At 35.2% G+C, this 21,174-nt stretch overlaps 1 protein-coding gene and 1 pseudogene across 6 annotated transcripts in view; both read right to left on the bottom strand.

Moving 5' to 3' along the window:
* Positions 1–21,174, bottom strand: part of NOL4 (nucleolar protein 4) — a 406,663-nt gene that overhangs the window by 128,844 nt on the left and 256,645 nt on the right. The window lies entirely within an intron of this gene.
* On the bottom strand, positions 5,242–6,247 carry LOC114205028 (thioredoxin domain-containing protein 9 pseudogene; annotated as a pseudogene).

Here is a 21,174-nt window from a genome sequence, read left to right as displayed (position 1 = left end):
AAGACAACCGACAGAATGGGAGAAAATATTTGCAAATGACATATCAGATAAAGGGCTAGTATCCAAAATCTATAAAGAACTTATCAAACTCAACACCCAAAGAACAAATAATCCAATCAAGAAATGGGCAGAAGACATGAACAGACATTTCTCCAAAGAAGACATCCAAATGGCCAACAGGCACATGAAAAAGTGCTCAACATCACTCGGCATCAGGGAAATCCAAATCAAAACCTCAATGAGATACCACCTCACACCCGTCAGAATGGCTAAAATTAACAAGTCAGGGAATGACAGATGTTGGCGGGGATGTGGAGAAAGGGGAACCCTCCTACACTGTTGGTGGGAATGCAAGCTGGTGCAACCCCTCTGGAAAACAGTATGGAGGTTCCTCAAACAGTTGAAATTAGAGCTACCGTTTGATCCAGCAATTGCACTACTGGGTATTTACCACAAAGATACAAATGTAGGGACCCGAAGGGGTACGTGTACCCCAATGTTTATAGCAGCAATGTCCACCATAGCCAAACTGTGGAAAGAGCCAAGATGCCCATCGACAGATGAATGGATAAAGAAGATGTGGTATATATACACAATGGAATATTATGCAGCCATCAAAAGGAATGAGATCTTGCCATTTGCAACGACGTGGATGGAACTGGAGGGTGTTATGCTGAGTGAAATAAGTCAATCAGAGAAAGACATGTATCACATGACCTCACTGATATGAGGAATTCTTAATCTCAGGAAAGAAACTGAGTGTTACTGGAGTGGTTGGGGGTGGGAGGGATGGGGTGGCTGGGTGATAGACATTGGGGAGGGTATGTGCTACAGTGAGCGCTGTGAATTGTGCAAGACTGTTGAATCACAGTTCTGTACTTCTGAAACAAATAACGCAACATATTTTAAGAAAAAAGAAAAAGAAGATAACAGGAGAGGAAGAAAAGGGGAGTATGTCAGAGGGGGAGACGAACCATGAGAGATGATGGACTCTGAAAAACAAACTGAGGGTTCTAGAGGGGAGGGGGGTAGGGGGATGGGTTAGCCTGGTGATGGGTATTGAGGAGGGCACGTTCTGCATGGAGCACTGGGTGTTATGAACAAACAATGAATCATGGAACACTGCACCAAAAACTAATGATGTAGTATATGGTGATTAACATAACAATAAAAAAATTTAAAAAAAAAGAATAAGTGAATTCAGTAGATTTCCAGGATACAAAATTAATATACAGCAATCTGTTGCATTTCTATATACTAATAATGAACTATCAGAAAAAGAAATTATGAAAACAATCTCATTTACAATTATATCAAAAAATGAAACACTTTGGAATAGATTTAACCAAGGAGATAAAAAATCTGGTGTAAGAAAATGGTTAAGTTTCATTCTTTTGAATGTAGCTGTGCAGTTTTCCCAGCACCATATATTGAAGAGACGGTCTTATCCCTGTCATCTACTTTTTCTCCTTTGTCATGGATTAATTTACCATAAAAGAATGTATTTATTTCTGGACTTTCTATTCTGTTTAGGTGATCTATGTGTCTATTTTTGTGCCTGTACTGTCTTGTTTACTATAGCTGCATAGTATGGTTTTAAATCTGGGATTGTGTTACTTCCAGCTTTGTTCTTTTTCTCAAGACTTCTTTGGCTATTTCAGGGTCTTTAGTGGATCCATACAGTTTTGGGACTATTCTAGTTCTGTGAAAAATGTCATTGGTATCTTATAGGGATTGCATTTAACCTTTAGATCACTTTGGGTAATATGGGCATTTTAACAATATTCTTCCAATCCATGAACATGGTATATCTTCCCATCTATTTATGTCAGCTTCAAATTCTTTCATCAGTGTCTCAGTTTTCTTCGTACAGGTCTTTCATGTAATACCTGAAACCTTAAAACTCCTAAAAGAAAACAGGCAGTAAACTCTTAGACATTGGTCTTAGCAAGGAAACAAAGCAAAAATAAACAATTTAGACTATATGCAACTGAAACTCTTTTTCACTGTGAAAGAAACCATCAAGAAAACAAAAAGGCAACCTACCGAGAGGAGGAACATATTTGCAAATGATATATCCAATAAGGAGTTAATATCCAAAGTATATAAAGAACTCATACAACTCAATACCAAACAATTTTATTAAAAATGCATGGAGGTATGTGCTATGGTGAGCGCTGTGAATTGTGCAAGACTGTTGAATCACACACCTGTACCTCTGAAACAAATAATACATTAGATGCCAAAAAGAAAGAAGAAGAAGAAGATAGCAGGAGGGGAAGAATGAAAGGGGGGAAATCGGAGGGGGAGACGAACCATGAGAGATGATGGACTCTGAAAAACAAACTGAGGGTTCTAGAGGGGAGGGAGTGGGGGGATGGGTTAGCCTGCTGATGGGTATTAAAGAGGGCACGTTCTGCATAGAGCACTGGGTGTTATGCACAAACAATGAATCGTGGAACACTACGTCAAAAACTAATGATGTAATGTATGGTGATTAACATAACAATAAAAATAAATAAATCTCAAAAAAAATGGGTGGAGGACCTGAATAGACCTTTTTCCAAAGATGACACACAGATGTCCAAGAGGTACATAAAAAGATGCTCAACATCACTAATCATCAGGGAAAAGTAAATTAAAACCACAAGGAGATATCATCTCACACCTGTTAGAATGACTAGTATCAAAAAGACAGGAAATAACAAGTTCGGTGAAAAGGGAACCCTCATGTACTGTTGGTGGGAAGGTAAATTGGTGTAACCACTATGGAAAACTGTATGGAGGTTCCTCAAAAAATTAAAAATAGAAATACCATATGATTCAGTAATTTCACTTCTGGGTATTTATCTGAAAAAAATGAAGACACCAATTCAAAAAGATATATGCACTCCTATGTTTGTTGCAGCATTATTTATAATAGCCAAGATATGGAAGCAACCTGAGTATCCACTAACAGATGAAAGGACAAAGAGAATGTAGCAGGTATATTTATACAATGAAAGATTGCTCCTCCATAATAAAAAATAAAATATTGCCATTTGTTATGGCACAGCTGCATCTAGACGGTATTATGCTAAGTGAAATAAGGATGAGAAAGCAAATACAATTTCAATTGTATATGGCATCTAAAAAGAACAAATGAACAAAGAAACAAAAACCAGAAACAGACTCAAATTCAAAGAACTTGTTGTCAGAAGGTGACGGGTGGAAGGACGGACAAATAGGTAAAAGGGATAAGAGGTACAAACTTTCAGTTATAAAATACGTCAGGGGATACAAAGTACAGCATAAGGAGTATAGTCAATAATATTTTAATAACATATGGCAACAGGGGCGCCTGGGTGGCTCAGATGGTTAAGCGTCTGCCTTCGGCTCAGGTCATGATCCCAGGGTCCTGGGATCGAGCCCTGCATCGGGCTCCCTGCTCCTTGGGAGCCTGCTTCTCCCTCTGCCTCTCTCTCTCTCTCTCATGAATAAAATAAAAATAAAATCTTTAAAAAAAATAACATATGGTAACAGATAACTACACATATTGTGGTGAGAATTTCATAATGTATACAATTGTCAAATCACTGTGTTGTATACCTGAAACCAGTATTTTATATCAACTATGCTTCAAGTTAAAAAAAAAAAAAAAGGAACCACCCCAAGAGGTTGTTAAAACAGATTGCTGTCCCTCATACAGTAGGTCTGGAATAGGGCCCCCAAATTAGAATTTCTAATATGCACCCAGGTAATGCAGATGCAGCTAGTCTTAGTCTGGGCTGCTATAACAAAAATACTACAGATAGGTGACTTAAACAACTAACACTTATTTTTCGCCGTGCTGGACATTGGGAAGTCCAAGATCAAGGTGCCAGCAAATCTGATGTCTGATGAGGCCTGCTTCCTGGTTCATAGACAGTAATCTTTTCTCTAGGTCCGCACATAGCAGATGGGGCAAAAGCACTCTCTGGGTTTTGTTTAAGAAGTGTATTAGTCCCATTCATTAGAGTCCACACTGATGACCCAACCACCTCTCCAAAGCCCCACCTCTTGGTATCACATTGAAGGTTGGGATTTCAACACAGGAATTTCAAAAGGACACAAATATCCATTTCAGAACACTGCAAGTCTGGGGAACACACTTTGAGAAGCTAGTGCATTTTTATTTTCTTCACATGTAATCCAGTAACCATTACCATTATGAGCTCTATGAAATCTTCATAACCTTTAAGATTTTTAAATTTTCTTAAGATATTTATCCATTTTATAAACCCTGGTACATAATGTCTTTCTTGTTCAAAAGAGTTTACAAGCAAAATAGTATATGTGACCTTTGGTTTTCAAAAAACTGGTCAGCATCTTTTATCACTTTGATACTTTTAGTTTTTTCCATAAAATGTTAGTAAGGAATTTATTTTTGTCAATGTACTGTTGAATATCTTTAAATAATATTTGATCAAGATTTAAGAGGAAAAAACCTTTTTAAAATTAAACTATATTGAATGGAATCAATTCATCTTAAAATGCCATTATGAAATATCACAGTATTTATCAAAGTCAAAAGGAAACTGCTGCTGACATTTACGTGTTGTCACCCTAACAAACTGTGTTATTATTTTAATCTTTCCTTTGTTAAGTCGTTTCCTGTTAGAAAGGGTCTTGAATCTCATTATCTGTTATTTTCATCATCTTTATTTTTTGTCACCCTTTCTTATTTTTATAATTTTGACCATCAGACTTTTTTAACAAGTTTTTGACATGTTGACATTTTGGAGCTCCTGCCAATCTTTCTCTTTTGGATTTTTTAATAGAAGACTTCCTTTCCTTTATATATGAATTGTGGAATGATCAAGAATTCTGAATACATAAAATTAATCTACAATTACAACATATATATTTTTAAGTCACTTCCATGTTATTTTGAGCTACATAACTATATTAACACAGTGTCCTTTTTTTTCCCGTCCTTATTATTTTTTTAATGCATGTCTTAAAATACAAGCAATCAGAATCCTTTAAATAAGGCAGTTGCTCAAAACCTGAAAAAGCTTTCTGCTGCCATCAGTTGATTCATCATCAACACACAGCCTACAGAATAAATAGGCAGTTCTTTAATAGTTAAATATATTCCAGAAATAAAGAGTGTTTATAATTCATTTACAAGTGAGTCTGTTACACCAGTAAATGTTGTTTGACCTGCTGTATAAAGTAAATAATGCTGTGTAAGAATTAGTCCTGGAGTAGTTTGCTGAATTCCTATTTTCAATCCAGTAGATTAAAAACACAACTGTGAATGGTATAAAGACGTAGGAATCATATTGTGATAAAATCAATCTCAAAAATAGAGAATCCAGACCCTTGCTGGATAATTTAAGAACTCAGAAGTTTTCCTCAACTTAAACATGAGTGCCACACAGAAAATACTGAAGATGTCTTTCAATGTGATGAAACTGTACACAACTCTAGAACATGACCATTAGATGACCAATGTATAAAAACCAACAGGATTTAGAAAACACATCTAATTCTGAAGTAAGCAGAAATAAAAAGACAATTTACAAAGAATTGTAACTAATTTCTAATCATCATCAGAGTCTGAATCATATTTCTTCCCTCGGATAGTTTTCTTTTCCAGCTTTGTGAAGTTTGTTCCAAATTTCTTTTGGCTCTGAAATGGTGGCTCCATTAAATTTCCACTGTAACTGAGAATATCAGAACAACCCAGCCTCCATTCTAAAGTTTCTGTGGTCAAGTCATCTGTAATTCCTAGGTCAGTAAATCCAACCACATAATCTTGTGTTTTTCCATCTTTTACCAGTGCTAGTGTGGGAATGACTTTGATACGCAGTCTCTCACAAAGGAAAGGTGCTTTTTCCACATTCAGCTTCAGAAATTTGGTCTCAAGATGTTTCTTAGACAATATCACCAAATGTCGGTCTAATATTTTACACCTGAATGTGGAGTCTCTGTAGAAATGGCAAACCACTTTTTTACTCTCCTTGACTTCTTGAAAAAAGTCTCTCTCACTAGGGATTTCTCTGTATTCCCCATGTCCTTTTGAAAGCCATTCTTATTTCTGCTGTTGCGCTCTCCTTAGTGCCTCAAGTCTCTTCTCTTTGAGGCGTTCCAATTCATCCTCATCCATCTGATCCAGTTTCTGAATTTCAGAATCCAAATGTTCTTCTACTAGTTTGGTAGTCTGAAGCAACTGATTTTCCAGAAGTTTTGAAAACATGTCAACAGATGCATTAGCTTCCATTCTTCTAAATGGTATAGTTCAGCCTTGGTGCTAGGGAGAAAGTTTGCTGAGCTCTCGGTGACACCTGAGAAGTGAGGAACTAACTGCTCCAGAAAGTCCACTCCGGCTTCACCCTCGCAGCAGCTGCCGGTGGCTGCGAACCCGCTGTCACTTCCCAACACAGTGTTGTTCTACCATATACATTGAAGTTCTTGATGAATTTATATAGAGTTTTGTTATTGGAAAACTCATTTCTTCAAGCTATTTCAGCTTCTCAATGGCAACTTTCCATGCCATTTCTTCTGGAACTTCCAGGTCTCATCTGGACAGATTATATGCTTGATGCAGTATGTGAGAGAGATAAGTGAGTGGTAAGTGAGATGCATACAAGTACCTTTGCCTGTAGATGCATTAGCTATTCTCAGATCTGCTATAGGTTTACGTCATACAAAAGAATTCTGATGGGATTCCCATAAGAAAGAAAAAAACTGTAGTAGGCTTATTGAGAATATTCTTCAAATGACAGACCTTTAATTTTGACTGATTCTCAGTAAGAAGCAAATCTTTTGTTTTACATATGCGATAATTAGAATGCTCAAACAATTCAATCTTTGTTTCTCCTGTCTCCATTTCCCATATAGTTCTGTTACCAAGAAAAACAGTACATGTCCAAATCAGGATCTGGGGCTCTAAACACCTTGTGGATTAATGTCAGGACAGTTGGTGTTAGGATAATTCCTGGGAGTTCTCCCTATGCTGGCATAGGTACAGTAACTCAAGTGCAACCAGAAGTGATGGTGAATCTTTTCTTTTCCTCCATTGTTTCATAGAGGGTGTCCCTCAGGTGTGGTAACTTTATAGTGTTCAAATCAAAAATAAGTAAGAGACCAGAACTGACAATTCTGAGCAGACAAAACTAGGTTATACAAGCAAAGTTTAACTTAGTTTATTTTGCAAGATTAACTTGACCTGGGTCATTTTTTGCTTATGTCTCTGAAAATCATGGGTGAAGCTTACACTGGCTCCCAAAATTGGTATGAGGTAATCACTAACCAATTTCCTCATTCAAGAAAATTCTAATAGGATAACCAATCACTGTGAATAAACAGTTGCTGCCTCCTCACTATGTTAGCTGTTTTATAACAATATACATCTGAGCCTCATTCCAGGTTTTGAATGCTCCCAGTTTACAAACTGTCTTTTTGGTGTGTACACAGTAAACTTTTACTAATTACTACTTCAGTGATTCAAGTTTATTTCTGAAATTTTGGTAGCAGTTTAAACTACCTGTTACAAGATGGAATCATGATAAAATGGAGAAAAATCAATGAACATACCTTGGCGATCCTAGATTTGAAACCAGTTATAGTAACAAACTTTTTTTTTTTTTGGTAGTTTCAAGTTTTTATTTAAACTCCCATTAGTTAACACATAGAGTAATGTTAGTTTCAGGAGAATTTAGTGATTCATCACTTACGTATAACACCCAGTGCTCATCACTAGTGCCCCCCTTAATACCCATCACCCATTTAGCCCATCACCCACCCACCTCTCCTCCAGCAACCCTGTTTGTTCTCTATAAGAGTCTTTTATGGCTTGTTTCCCTCTCTTTTTTTTTTTCCTTCCCTTATATTCATCTCTTGTTTCTTACATTCCACATGAGTGAAATCATATGGTATTTGTCTTTCTCTGACTTATTTTACTTAGCATGATACACTCCAGCTCTATCCATGCCATTGCAAATACCGAGATTTCATTCTTTTTGATGGCCAGGTAATATACCATTGTGTATATACCTCATCTTCTTTATCCATTCGTCAGTTGATGGATATTTAGTCTCTTTCCATAATTTGGCCATTGTTGATAATGCTGCTGTAAACATTGGAGTGCATGTATCCCTTCAAATCAGTATTTTTGTATCCTTTGGGTAAATACCTAGTAGTGTAATTTCTGGGTTGTAGGATAGATCTATGTTTAACTTTTTGAGGAACCTCCATAGCATTTTCCAGAGCAGCTGTACCAGTTTGCATTCCCAACAATAGTGTAAGAGGGTTCCCTTTCTCTCCATCCTCACCAACAATCTGTTGTTTCCTGGGTTAAGTTTAGCCATTCTGACAGGTGTGAAGTGCTATCTCATTGTATGTTTGATTTGTATTTCCCTAAATGATGAGTGATGTCTAGCATCTTTTCACGTGTCTGTTAGCCATCTATATGTCTTCTTTGAAAAAATGTCTATTCGTGTCTTCTGCCCATTTCTTCATTGGATTAGTTTTTTGGATGCTGAGTTTGGTTAAGTTCTTTTGAACACTAACCCTTTATCAGATACATAATTTGCAAATATCTTCTCCCATTCTGAAGGTTGCCTTTTAGTTTTATTGTTTCCTTCACAACAACAATGAAATTTTCAGTGGACTTTTATCTTGTAGAAGAAGGGCATGTTTTCCATTTAGCAGTAACTGTTGCATTTTAGGATGTGGGAAAACAATTTTTTAGAAGTATAAGTTTGTGATATTGGGTGAATGAAGGAAAATAAATAGTAGACATTTGACACTTTTTCCTATTTTTGAGAAACCCCCCCTTATATAAACTGACCCCACTCCCTAAACAGAGGCTTAAAAATGCCTTTTGGTGGTGTTCTTTCAATCCAGACCCCATATATTGAATGTACTCACCACAAACTTTAAATAGAAGGTAGTATGTAAAGAAATAGAAACCATTCTGGCCAGGTGGTAGCCAGAGGGCAACTGTATGTTCAGCTCCAGGGGTAGCAGTATCCATGGTTCTAGGGAGCAATTGCCTATGCTCAGTCTTGAACTATTTCCAACAGGTGACTTGTGCAATGCAAATTACAAAATTGTTCCTGGCTATGAAGACTCCAAGCCTGACTGTTCACACCTCCCAGAGACTGCTTTATATAAATATTTTCTTTCTGCTGCAATTAGTCACCTTCACTAAAATCCCTGAGTGTTACAAATGCCAAACTCTTTGATGAGAAAATGGATATTTGAATTGAAAAATTTTTTTAGCCAAAAGATTAAATCACTCATGATACACTGCAAGTTTTAAGAATACACTATGAATATACTGAGAACTCCTACAACTCAGGGGCACCTGGGTGGCTCAGTTGGTTAAGAGGCCAACTCTTGATTTTGGTTCAGGTCAAGATCTCAGTGTTGTAAGATTAAGTCCCACATTGGGCTCTCTGCTGAGCACAGAGTCTGCTTAAGATGCTCTCTCCCTCTCCCCCTTGCCCCTCACTTGTGCTCTCTCTCCCTCTCAAGAAAAAAAAAAACAAACTCCTACAACTCAACAAAAAAATTAAATAGCCTAATCCAAAAATGGGTAAAGGACTCGGGTAGACATTTGTCCCAAACTGACATACAAATGGACAACAAGCATATGCAAAGATGCTCAACATCACTAATCATCAGAGAAATGCACACAAAAACTACAATAAAACCCATTTAGGATGGCTACTACCAAAAACCCAGAAAAGAAGTGTTGGTGGTTACATGGAAAAGTACAAACCCTTGTACACTGATGGTGGGATTGTAAAATAGTGTGATGGCTATGAAGAATATGTTGGTTCCTTAAAAAATTAAAGATAGAACTATCATATAATCTTCAAATCCCTCTCGTTGGCATGTATCCAAAAGAACTGAAAGCAGGGTCTCAAAAATATATTTGCACATCCATTTTCATAGCAGCACTATTCACAATAGCCAAAAGATGGAAGCAACCTAAATATCTATCCATGGATAAGTGGATAAACAAAATGTGGTATATGCATATAATGAAATATTACTCAGCCTTAAAAAGGAAGGAAATACTGTCACATGCTACAACATGGATGAACTTGAAGACATTATGCTAAGTGAAACAGATCAGTCACAGAAGGACAGATACTGTATGATTCTACTTATATGATGTATGTAGAGCAGTCAAAATCATATAAAGTAGCATGGTGGTTGCCAGGAGATGAGGGGAGAGGGGAATGGGAAGTTATTTTTTAATGGGTAAAGAGTTTCAGTTTTACAAGACAAGAAAAGAGTTATGGACTTGGATAGTCATGATATTTGCACACTTAATACCACTGAACTGTACACTTAAAAATGGTTAAGATGGCAATTTTTTGTTACTTTTTTTTTTACCACAATTCTAACAACACACAAGAACACAAAATATTTTAATCAAAAAATTTCCACAATTGGGGCACCTGGGTGGGTCAGTCAGTTAAGTGTCCAAGTCTTGGTCTCAGCTCAGGTCAGGATCTCAGGGGTGGTGGGATGGAGCCCTAAGTCAGGCTCCGCACTCAGCGGGGAGTCTGCTTGAAAGATTCTCTCCCTTTGCCCTTCTCCCCACTCATTCTCATTTTATCTCTCTCTCTCAAATAAATATTTAAAAACAAAAAAACTCCAAAGTTTGTATAAGGAAAGAAATCCAAACATAAGGTAAGGAGTATCTCCTGTTTTTCTTTGCTCTGATTAATTCCCATGTTTGAGTTTTCACATGCTTTCTTCTTTACTAGCAATACTATGGGGTTATTAAAAGACATTCAGTGAAGAAATTAGAAGATATATAAAAAAGAAAAAAACACCTTTATGTCAAGCATGCCTGATTTATCTTTCAATCAAAGTGGGCTTTCTCCTAAGTTGGTATTGTTTGGGTACCACTTTTAGATGATGAGGTAGAGGTAGAGAAGAGAGCTATCCCTCCTGCTATCTTAAACATATGTGGGGTTTTTTTTATATCAAACATAATTTGATCCATTGATGATAAGAAGTCATCTATGAGAAGTAGTTTTTTGAGGATGTATGGCCTGAAACATGCAATGAGATCATACAGAGATTCAACACTGAACAATTAATCTTCAATATTAACACACACACCAAGGCAAAGGAAAGAAATATTGGTCAGGCTACATAAACACTCATGGAGTAGAAGTGGGGAGGAAAGTATAAGCCATCATTCTAAAATGAGTGCAGAACAACAGATTCTCATGATTGTCCCTTGGCACACATGCCTGGTGTGCTAAGTGGTTACTGAAGTTTTTCCTATCTGAGAAAAAAAATTGTCCCATCATTCTGCAGATTTCATTTAGAAATAAAAGACATAAGTCAAAAGCAACACATTTTATTTGAACTTACTATACACTTCTATGTGAAAGAATTTCCCCTGAGAGAACTGGTATATATTTTAACCAATTTGTCAAGGCTTTTATTTTTATTATATAAATGATGACAGAAATATGTGGGAGGAATGACATTACAGGTTTCTATCAACTCCAAGTTTCTCTGTTTACACCATTTTTAAGAGGAAGAAGCCAACACAGTTTATGTTCCTGAAGCTTCCAAAAATGTTAGGGATATTGATTTTGTCTGTTATTATAAGGTTAGAATATACTGATATTAGAGAAGTCTTGTGCCTTAGTAAAAGCATGAATCCCTGATTTAACTCTTCTTTTAAAGTTTCAAACACGACTATTAAAGTTATTAACTTATCACCCTGAAGGAGAAATCCCCAAATGGCAAAATTCATCTTCTATTATCTCCATTTTGTTCTACAATTAAAATAATAAAAGGTAAATGCAGTCATTGGATCTCTGAATATCTCATGACTATCAATTAGATTTTGTTCAAGTACTTTTAAAAAGATGAAAAATGTTAAGCATACTGCTAATGTATTTTTCCCCCACTTACTAATTGTGTTTTTAGAGTAATTTTTTTTCTTTGAGTTAAATTTCAGTTGAAAATGAATTGAATTCCTAATCATTAATTCCATCCCCAACAATTCAAATGATTAGAATATTGTTAGAGGTTTTGAGGCACTATTACAATTTTTATTCACAAGGGAAGGGGGTGATATAAATATTTTAACATTATTTAGTAAAAATTTCACAGCCTAGGCTTCAGACACTAAAAACTGAAGTTTTGGAAGGTAGAATTTCCAAACCTGGTATCTATTATTAAAGTACTTTTAACTTGTAGATTACATATTAACCTTGTTTCATTTGTTTTTTTAAAACAAGTCTAGTTGTAAATAACAGCAAGACCACCTATGACAATGATAACCACAATATAAATATTAGTTATGTTCTACCTCTATAGTTAATATGTTACACATATTAATTCATTCTCACAAGGACCCCATGAGGTAAATAGTATTATGCTCATTTTACTGGTGAGAAAAAAATGAGAGTGAACAGTAGAGTTATGATTTGAACCCTTGCAATCTGGCTTCAATGCTGTCTACCCATATGTGCTGTGTTATAGCATGCAAGATTTAACTGATATAACTTCTGGTTTGAGATTTTGATACCATGTGACAGACATAATCTATCCTTAAATTTATGTTCATAACTGCATGGTCAATACAATGCTAGCTGCTATAAAAGACAAACCCTCCAAATCTCAGTGACTAAACAGAATTCATTTCTCATTCAAATCAGGTCCAAAGGGGTTTCTGTGACTGGTGGGGACTTCACATGGGGTAACTCAGGGTCCTACGTTTCTTCCATGTGTGGAAATCTAGGACCTTGGAATCCTGTCTCTAGCCAGTAGAGAAGGAAAGGAGGATCATGCATGGAAATTACTACGGGCCAGTCCTGGAACTGGTACATTTCATCTCTACTCTCTTTCCATTGCCCAGAACTCAATTACAGGGGCAAGGAACACTTGGAAATGCTGTTTAGGTATGTGTGTGCCCAGGGGAAAAAGAAGAGAGATCAGTGAGTAGCTGGTCAATATCTCCCACATCGGTCTCTGCCTATCTTAGTGATGTGCTACTCATACTTTCTGATTCTAAAACTAGTATTTACTCCACTATACCTATCTTTTCTAGGCACTCCATTATACATATATCAAAGTAGATGATACCAGTATATACAAAGGACGTTACGAAGTACAGGATTTAAAAAATGGCCAGATTCTGGCCAATGAGGAGATTCTGGGTGTCGGGGGGGGGGGGGGAAGAAAGGCTAGACAATGTAGTACTCAATCAGGTCTTCACTGAAGATTTTTCTTTCTCTCCCGTGAGGAAAACTTATCTGCTAGATACCTGTTTTCTTATCTGTCCCTGCTACAAGATATTAACTCCCTTGAGAACTTAAGGAATTCCTTGAGGAATTTTGACAGGATTTGTTATTGATATATAGTAAGCATCCAAGATACCCTGGGTTTGTTAATTATTAAAAGTGCTCTGTAAATACTTAGTGCTAGGAACATAGCAAATGCTTATTAATAGAAGTTTGTGGATTATTGCTTGGACAATATTGGTTTTTAATTGTGAGTAAAGAGAGAGAATCCAAACTTTGAATCTCAATTAAAGGCTTACAGAAGGATTAGACTGTTTTCCTTTCATATTTACTTTTGAAGGTAGGTGTGCAAGAAATGGCTGATTATAGGGCAATGTCCTTTGATATGTCAAGCACATGAACTTTTATACTATAAATGTAAAATCTGAAAAGCAAGACTCAAAAATACATTAAAGCATGCTTGTTCTTAGGTCTCTGGAAAAAGATTAAAAACAAAAATCAACCCCACATTTCCCCTTGGATGCAAAATGAGAATAAAAGGACAATAAGACAACTATGATAAATAAGTACTTCTGTTAGTTATCCTACTGGCATTTGAGGTTTATTCATGCTCAAACAATATGCCAGACACAATCTTATCCTTTAAAATTATAAACAAAATTTTGTACTCCTTCTTTACCCAACTATTTAAATGCTGTAACCATATTGTCCGACTCCATGTCTAGTTAATTACACAATAACATACCATCTATTAAAGAAAGGTCTTGAATTCTGAGATTAAGAATATTATAGGTTCATAATCTTTTATTGGAAACCTTTGGTTCCAGATAGGTTTCAGACTTAGAATTTTTTATATCTACATATAGTATGTGGAACATAAACATAGTTTGAAATATCCCAGAATACTATAAAAATATATATTTCTCTAGAAAATATGAATACACTGAAGTAGATGGAGACCATAAATAGCTTGTCAATTCAGATCAGGTTTTGCTAAAAATGAGTTTGCCGCAAATTTATGTAGAAAATTTTTATTTTTGAGAGCCTTTTAGATTTTAGAATCATGAAAAAGAAATGATGGGCTCATAATATGATTAAATCTTCAGTGTTTAAATTAGATATTGTTCCTATGCTGCCTGTTCATGAAGCAGTTTTAATGAATTACAGATATTTAAATATCTCAAAAATTTCAAACTATTGTATGGTCAAATAAAAATGTTTCTGGTGGTTGTTGGTCCAGCATGTAAGAAGCTAACAAGTAAAAAGAGTGAACACAAAAAAAATCAATTTTTCTTACATCTGTCAGAGAGGTGAGGTCACAAGGCAAACTACTACCCCCAAAATCAGATAGACAAACAGGTGGGTAGAAAAAATCATGACTTACTGGAGCAGAAACTCACATCACAGGAACTGGTATTGGTGTAGGAAAATTCTGAGTGTAATAGACGAAATTCTGGAGGCTCAATGTAGACAAATCTGAGAGATAAAAACTCCAGAGGGACCAAGTCATGGCAGCTGGAGTGAAGGGGGCTCCTCAATTTTCATTTATTCTTCCAGGAGTTCTACCAGGTTATTATAGTGAAGATCAGAGGAAAACAAAACAAAACAAAACCTTGGGCGTCCAGGGGAAAGGAGAAAGTATTTTTCAGTGTTCAGAACTTCTTAACAAGTCCTGCTCTCAAGAGAAACTCCTTTACCAAAGCGTAAACTACTGGGGTTTTCTCAGGTCCTAATTTACTTGGGGGAAGAAAAATACCATACTCTGAGAGGAAATATCCAAATGTAGCCCCCCTCCCCCCGCCAAGCCATCCAATACCATTTAAAGGGTGGGGGGGGGAGGAAAAAACTGAGAAACACTTGTGGAGTTCATAGCTGAGGGACATAGGTCTACTAAATGACTGAAACCTAATCATAGGAATATAGAACACTTCTAACATACCTTACCATTATTAAAGACCTATTTACTACAGTTTCTTTAACCTAGTATAACATGTCCACATTTCAATTAAAAACTACAAGGCAAACAAAAAAAGTTTTGAAGATACAAAATAAGTATTATAACCAGACCCAAATATGCCAGGAATTTTGAAATAATCACACTGTAAGTTTACAACAACTATGCATAATATACTAAGGACTGTAATGTAAAAACTAGACAATATGTAGGAAGAGATAGACAACACAAGTATAGACAGATGATTTTTGAGAAAAAATTAAAAACAAATATGATAGACCACATTTTAGGCCATAAAGTACCTTAAATTTAAAAGGATAAAAACTCATATAGCCTATGCTCTCAGAACACAAAGGAATAAAACTAGAAGTCAACATAAAGATAGCTAAAAAATACCAAAATACTTGGAGATTAAACAACATATTTATAAATAACACTTGGGTCAAAAAAGAAATTTCAAAAGAAGTTAAAAATACTTTGAACTAAATGAAAAAAAATACAGTTTAGCCAAATTTGTGTGATGCAGCAAAAAGACATATTAAACTATATATATATTACATTGACTATATATATTAGAAAAGAACAAAGATCTAAAGTCAATAATCTAAGCTTCCACCTGAAGAAAACTCAAAATGGAAGAGCAAGTTATATCCAAACTAACAAGAAAGAAAAATTAGAGCAGAAATCAATGAAATTGAAAACATGAAAACAGAGAAAAACCAATGAAACTAAAAGCTGGTTCTTTGAAACGATTAGTAGAATGTGTAAGCCTCTAGTCAAGCTAATAAAGTAAAACAAGGAAAAAAACACAAATCACTAAAATGAATGAAACAAGGGAAATCACTACAGATCCCATGGACATCAAAAGGATAATAAAGGAATACTACAAAAACAATTCTAAAGGACAATTCTATGGCCACAGTTTCAATAACCAAGATGAAGCAGACTAATATCTTCAAAGAAACAATTTGTAAAAACTCCCACAAGTACTAGACAATCTAAATAGAACTATATCTATTTAAAAAATTGAATCGCTAATAACTTTCCAAAACAGAAAGTATGACGCCCAGAAGTATTAATTCTATCAAACATTTAAGGAATAAATTGTAACACTATGATCACTTCCAGACAACAGAAGACAGGAAATACTCCCTAACTCATTTTATGAGGTCAACATTGTCCTAATACCAAAGCTAGATTTAAAAAATGACCAAACTGGAGTGTCTGGCTGATTTGGTTGCTAAAGTGTGTAACTCTTGATCTTGGGGTCATGAGTTCAAGCTCCATGTTGGATATGGAGCCTACTTAATAAAAATTAAACAACAACAAAAAATTTTAGTGACAAAACTACACTTAGCATAATACTCTCTAGCTCCATCCATGTCACTGCAAATAGCAAAAAATTGTATTTTTTATGGTTGAGTAATATTCCATAGTGTGTATATATACCACATCTTCTTTATCCATTCATTAGTCAATGGACACTTGGGCTGTTTCCATAATTTGGCTGTTGTACATAATGCTGCTATAAACACTGCAGTGCATGTATTTTTGAATTAGTATGAATTAGTATTTTTATATTCTTTGGGTAAATACCTAACAGTGTGATTGTTAGATTGTAGGGTAATTGTATTTTTAACTTTCTGAAGAACCTCCATAGTGTTGTCTAGAGTGACTGTTCCAGTTTGCATTCCCACCAATAGGGCAAGAGGGTTCCCTTTTCTCCAGTTACCAGGGGGGAAGGTAGGATGGGAGATGGGTTAAATAGGTGATGGGGATTAGGAAATGCACTTGTGTGATAAGCACTGGGTGATACACAGAAGTGTTGAATCACCGTATTGTACTCCTGAAAGTAATATTACACTGTATGTTAACTAACTGGAGTTTAAATAAAAAGTTTAAAAAAAGACAAAACTATAAATCAGTAACTCTCAAAGAGATGCAAAAATATACAATAAAATATTACCAAAATAAATCCAACAATGTATAAAAAGAATTATAAACCATGACCAAGTTGGACTTATCTCAGATATGTGTGTTCAATATTCACAAATCAACTAAGGTAATCCATCACATGAACAGATCAATTACACAATCATCTCAATCATATCAATAGATGTAGGAAAAGCATTTGAAAAAAATCAGCACTTAAATTTATGATAAAACTTTCAGCACACTAGGAATATAGGAAACCTTTCTCAACCTGATAAGGAACATCTACAAAAAAACCTACAGCAAACATCATACTCAAATGGTGAGAAACTAGACACTTTTCTGATAAGATCAGGAATAAGACTAGGATATTCCCTCTCATCCCTCCTTTTCAGTATCATAGTGGAGGTCCTAGCTAATGCAATGAGGCAAGAAAAAAATAAAATGTAAAAACATTGGAAAAGTAGAAAGAAAACAGTCTCTTTATAGATGAAATGACTGTGTATGTAGAAAATTGTAAAGATTCAACCAAAAAACTCCTGGAACTAATTAGTGATTACAGCAAGGCTGCAGGTTACAAGGTTAATATATAAAAGTCATTTATTTCCTATATACAAGTAATGAACAGGTGAAATTCAAAATTAAAATCACAATATCATTTATATTCACACTCAAATAAATGAAATACTTAAGTACCAATGTAATAATATGTATAAGATATATATGAGTAAAAGTACAAAACTGAAAAAAATAGGAAAGACTGAATAAAAAGAAATACTACGTCTTCCTTGATAAGATTCAATATTGTCAAAAAGTCAGTTCTTCCCAACATGATTGAATTCAATGCAGTCCCAATCAAAATCCCAAGTTATTTTGTGGATATCAACAAACTGACTTTAAAGTTTATATTGAAAGGCAAATTGTCCCAGAAAGACAATTCAATATTGAAGAAGAACAAAGGCAGAGGACTAACACTTTACTCTAGAGCTATAGTAGTCAAGACGGTATGGTACTAGTGAAAGAATAAATAGATCAATTGAACAGACCGAGTCCAGAAATAGACCTGCATAAATATAGTCAACTGATCTCTGACAAAGGAGTAAGGCATTACAATAGAGAAAATAGAGCCTTTTCAACAAATGGTGCTGGAACAACTAGACATCCACATGCAAAATTTAAAAAAAATGAATGTAGATGCAGGCATTATATACTTCACAAACCTTAACTCAGAGTAATACATGGACCCAAAAATAAACTAAAACTTTTGGATCATCAACAGATTAGAGAATGAAAAAGAATGGATCAGTGATCTGGGAAACAGGGTAATAGAAAGCAACCAAGCTAAAAGCAAAATGCAAGAATAAAAAAAGAGAATAGGTTAAGGAAACTCAGCAACACCATCAAACACAACAACACTTGCATTATAGAAATCCCAAAAGGAGAGAGAGAAGAGGGCAGAACATATACTTGAAGAAATAATAGCTGAAAACTTCCCTGATTTAGGGAAGAAAACAGACATTCTTGTCCAGAAAGCACAGACAGCTCTTAATAAGATTAACCTAAGAAGGTACACGTCAAGACACATAATTAAAATAGCAAAAGTAATGATAAAGAATTTTAAAAGCAGCAAGAGAAAAGAGTTACATACAAGGAAAACCCCATAAGGTTATCAGCTGATTTTTTAGCAGAAACCTGGCAGGCCAGAAGAGAGTGGTATAATATATTCAAAGGGCTGAAAGGGAAAAAACGTCAACCAAGAATACTCTTACCCAGAAAGGTTATCATTCAAAAAAAGAAGGAAAGATAAAAGCTTCCAAGACAAACATAAGTTAAAGGAATTCATAACCACTAAACCAGTATTACAAGAAATATTAGACTTCTGTGAGTGGAAAGAAAGGGCTTTAATTAGAATAAAATCATATAAGGAAAAAAATTCACAGGTAAAAGAAAATATATAGTAAAGGTAGTAGATTAATCCCTTACAAAGCCAATATGGAGGTTAAAGCACCAAATTAGTAAAGTCAATTTTATCTACAAAAATTAGTTAAGAGATACACACACACACACAAAAGATGTACAATATGACACAACATACATAAAACTTGGAGGAAGAAGTAAAAATTTAGTTCTTTAAAAATAGAAATACCATATGATCCAAGAATTCCACTACTTTATTTACCCAAAGAAAACAAAAACATTAATTCAAAAAGATATATGCACCCCTATGTTTATTGCAGCAGTATTTACAAGGGCCAAGATATGGAAGCAACCCAAGTGTCCATCAACAGATGGATGCATAAAGAAGATGTGGTATGCCATGGCAATCAGACAAGAAAAAGAAATAAGAGGCATCCATATTGGTAGAGAAGAAGTTAAACTGTTACTGTTTGCAGACATGATACTATACATAGAAAATCTTAAAGACTAGAACACCCAGAAATTGGCAGCATTTCTATACACAAATAACACCATCACAGAAAAAGAAATTTTAAAAAATACCATTTATGATGGACCCCCCAAAATACCTAGGAATAAACCTAACTAAAGAGGTAAAAGACCTGTACTCTTAAAACTATAAAACACTCATGAAAGAAACTGAAGATGACACAAACAAATGGAAAGATATTACATGCTCGAGAATTGGGAGAATTTATATGGCCAAAATGCCCATATTACCCAAAGCAATCTACAGATTTAATGCAATCCCTATGAAAATATCAATAGCATTTTTCACAAAAATAGAATAAAACTTGTCTGAAACCACAGGAGACTCTGAATAGACAAAGCAATCCTGAAAAAGAGCAAAGCTGGAGGTTTAAATTCCAGATTTCAAGAACACTACCAACCTGTAGTAATCAAAACAGTATGGTACTGGCACAAAAATAGACACGAAGATAAGTGAAACAGGATAGACAGCCCAGAAGTAAACCCACATTTATATGGTCAATTAATCTTTGACAAAGGAGGCAAGAGTATACATGGGGAAAAGACAATCTCTTCAGTAAATGGTGCTGAGAAAACTAGACAGCTACATGTAAAAGAATGAAACTGGACTGCTTCCTCACACCATACACAAAATAAACTTAAAATGGAGTAAAAACCTAAATGTGAGACCCAAAACCATAAAAATTCTAGAAGAGAACTCAAGCAATAAATTTTGTGACATTGGCTATAGTAACATTTTTCTAGAGATAGGTTTCCTTAGGCAAGGGACACAAAACCAAAAAGTAAACTACTGGGACTTCATCAAAATAAAAACTTAACTGCATGGTGAAGGAAACAATCAACAAAACTAAAAAGCAATCTATTGAATGGGAGAAGATATTTGCAAATGGCATATCTGGTCAATGGTTAGTATCTAAAATATGTAAAGAACTTCTAAAAGTCAACACCCCCCCAAAATGGATAATCCAATTAAAAATGGACCAAAGATCTGAATAGATGTTTATCCAAAGAAGACATACAGGTGGCCCACAGACACATGAAAAGATGCTAAATATCACTCATGATCAGGGAAACGCAAATCAAAACCACAATGAGATACCACTTCACACCCGTTAGAATGGCTAAAATCAAGAAGACAAGAAACAACAAATGTTGGTGAGGATATGGAGAAAAAGGAACACTCGTGTGCCATTGGTGGGGATGTAAACTGGTACAGCCACTGCAGAAAACAGTACGGCGTTTCCTTAAAAAATTAAAAATAGAAATACCAAATGATCCAGTAATCCCCCTACAGGGTATTTACCCAAGGAAAATAGAAACACTAACTCTAAAAGATATATGCATCCCTGTGTTTACTGCAGTATTTATAATAGCAAAGACATGGAAGTAGCCTAAATGTCCATTAATGTATGAATGGATAAGGAAAACGTGGTGAACACACACACACACACACACACACACACACACACACACACACACACAAACACACACAGGAATATTACATAGCCATAATAAAGAATGAGATCCTGCCATTTAACATAATGTGGATGGACCTAGAAGGTATTATGCTAAGTAAAATAAGAC

This window comes from Eumetopias jubatus, unplaced genomic scaffold, assembly GCF_037043125.1.
Source record: "Eumetopias jubatus isolate StellerSeaLion01/CBP00866 unplaced genomic scaffold, mEumJub1_p1.0 scaffold_16, whole genome shotgun sequence".
Lineage (NCBI taxonomy): Eukaryota > Metazoa > Chordata > Mammalia > Carnivora > Otariidae > Eumetopias > Eumetopias jubatus.
This window is presented reverse-complemented; position numbering and strand designations above follow the sequence as displayed.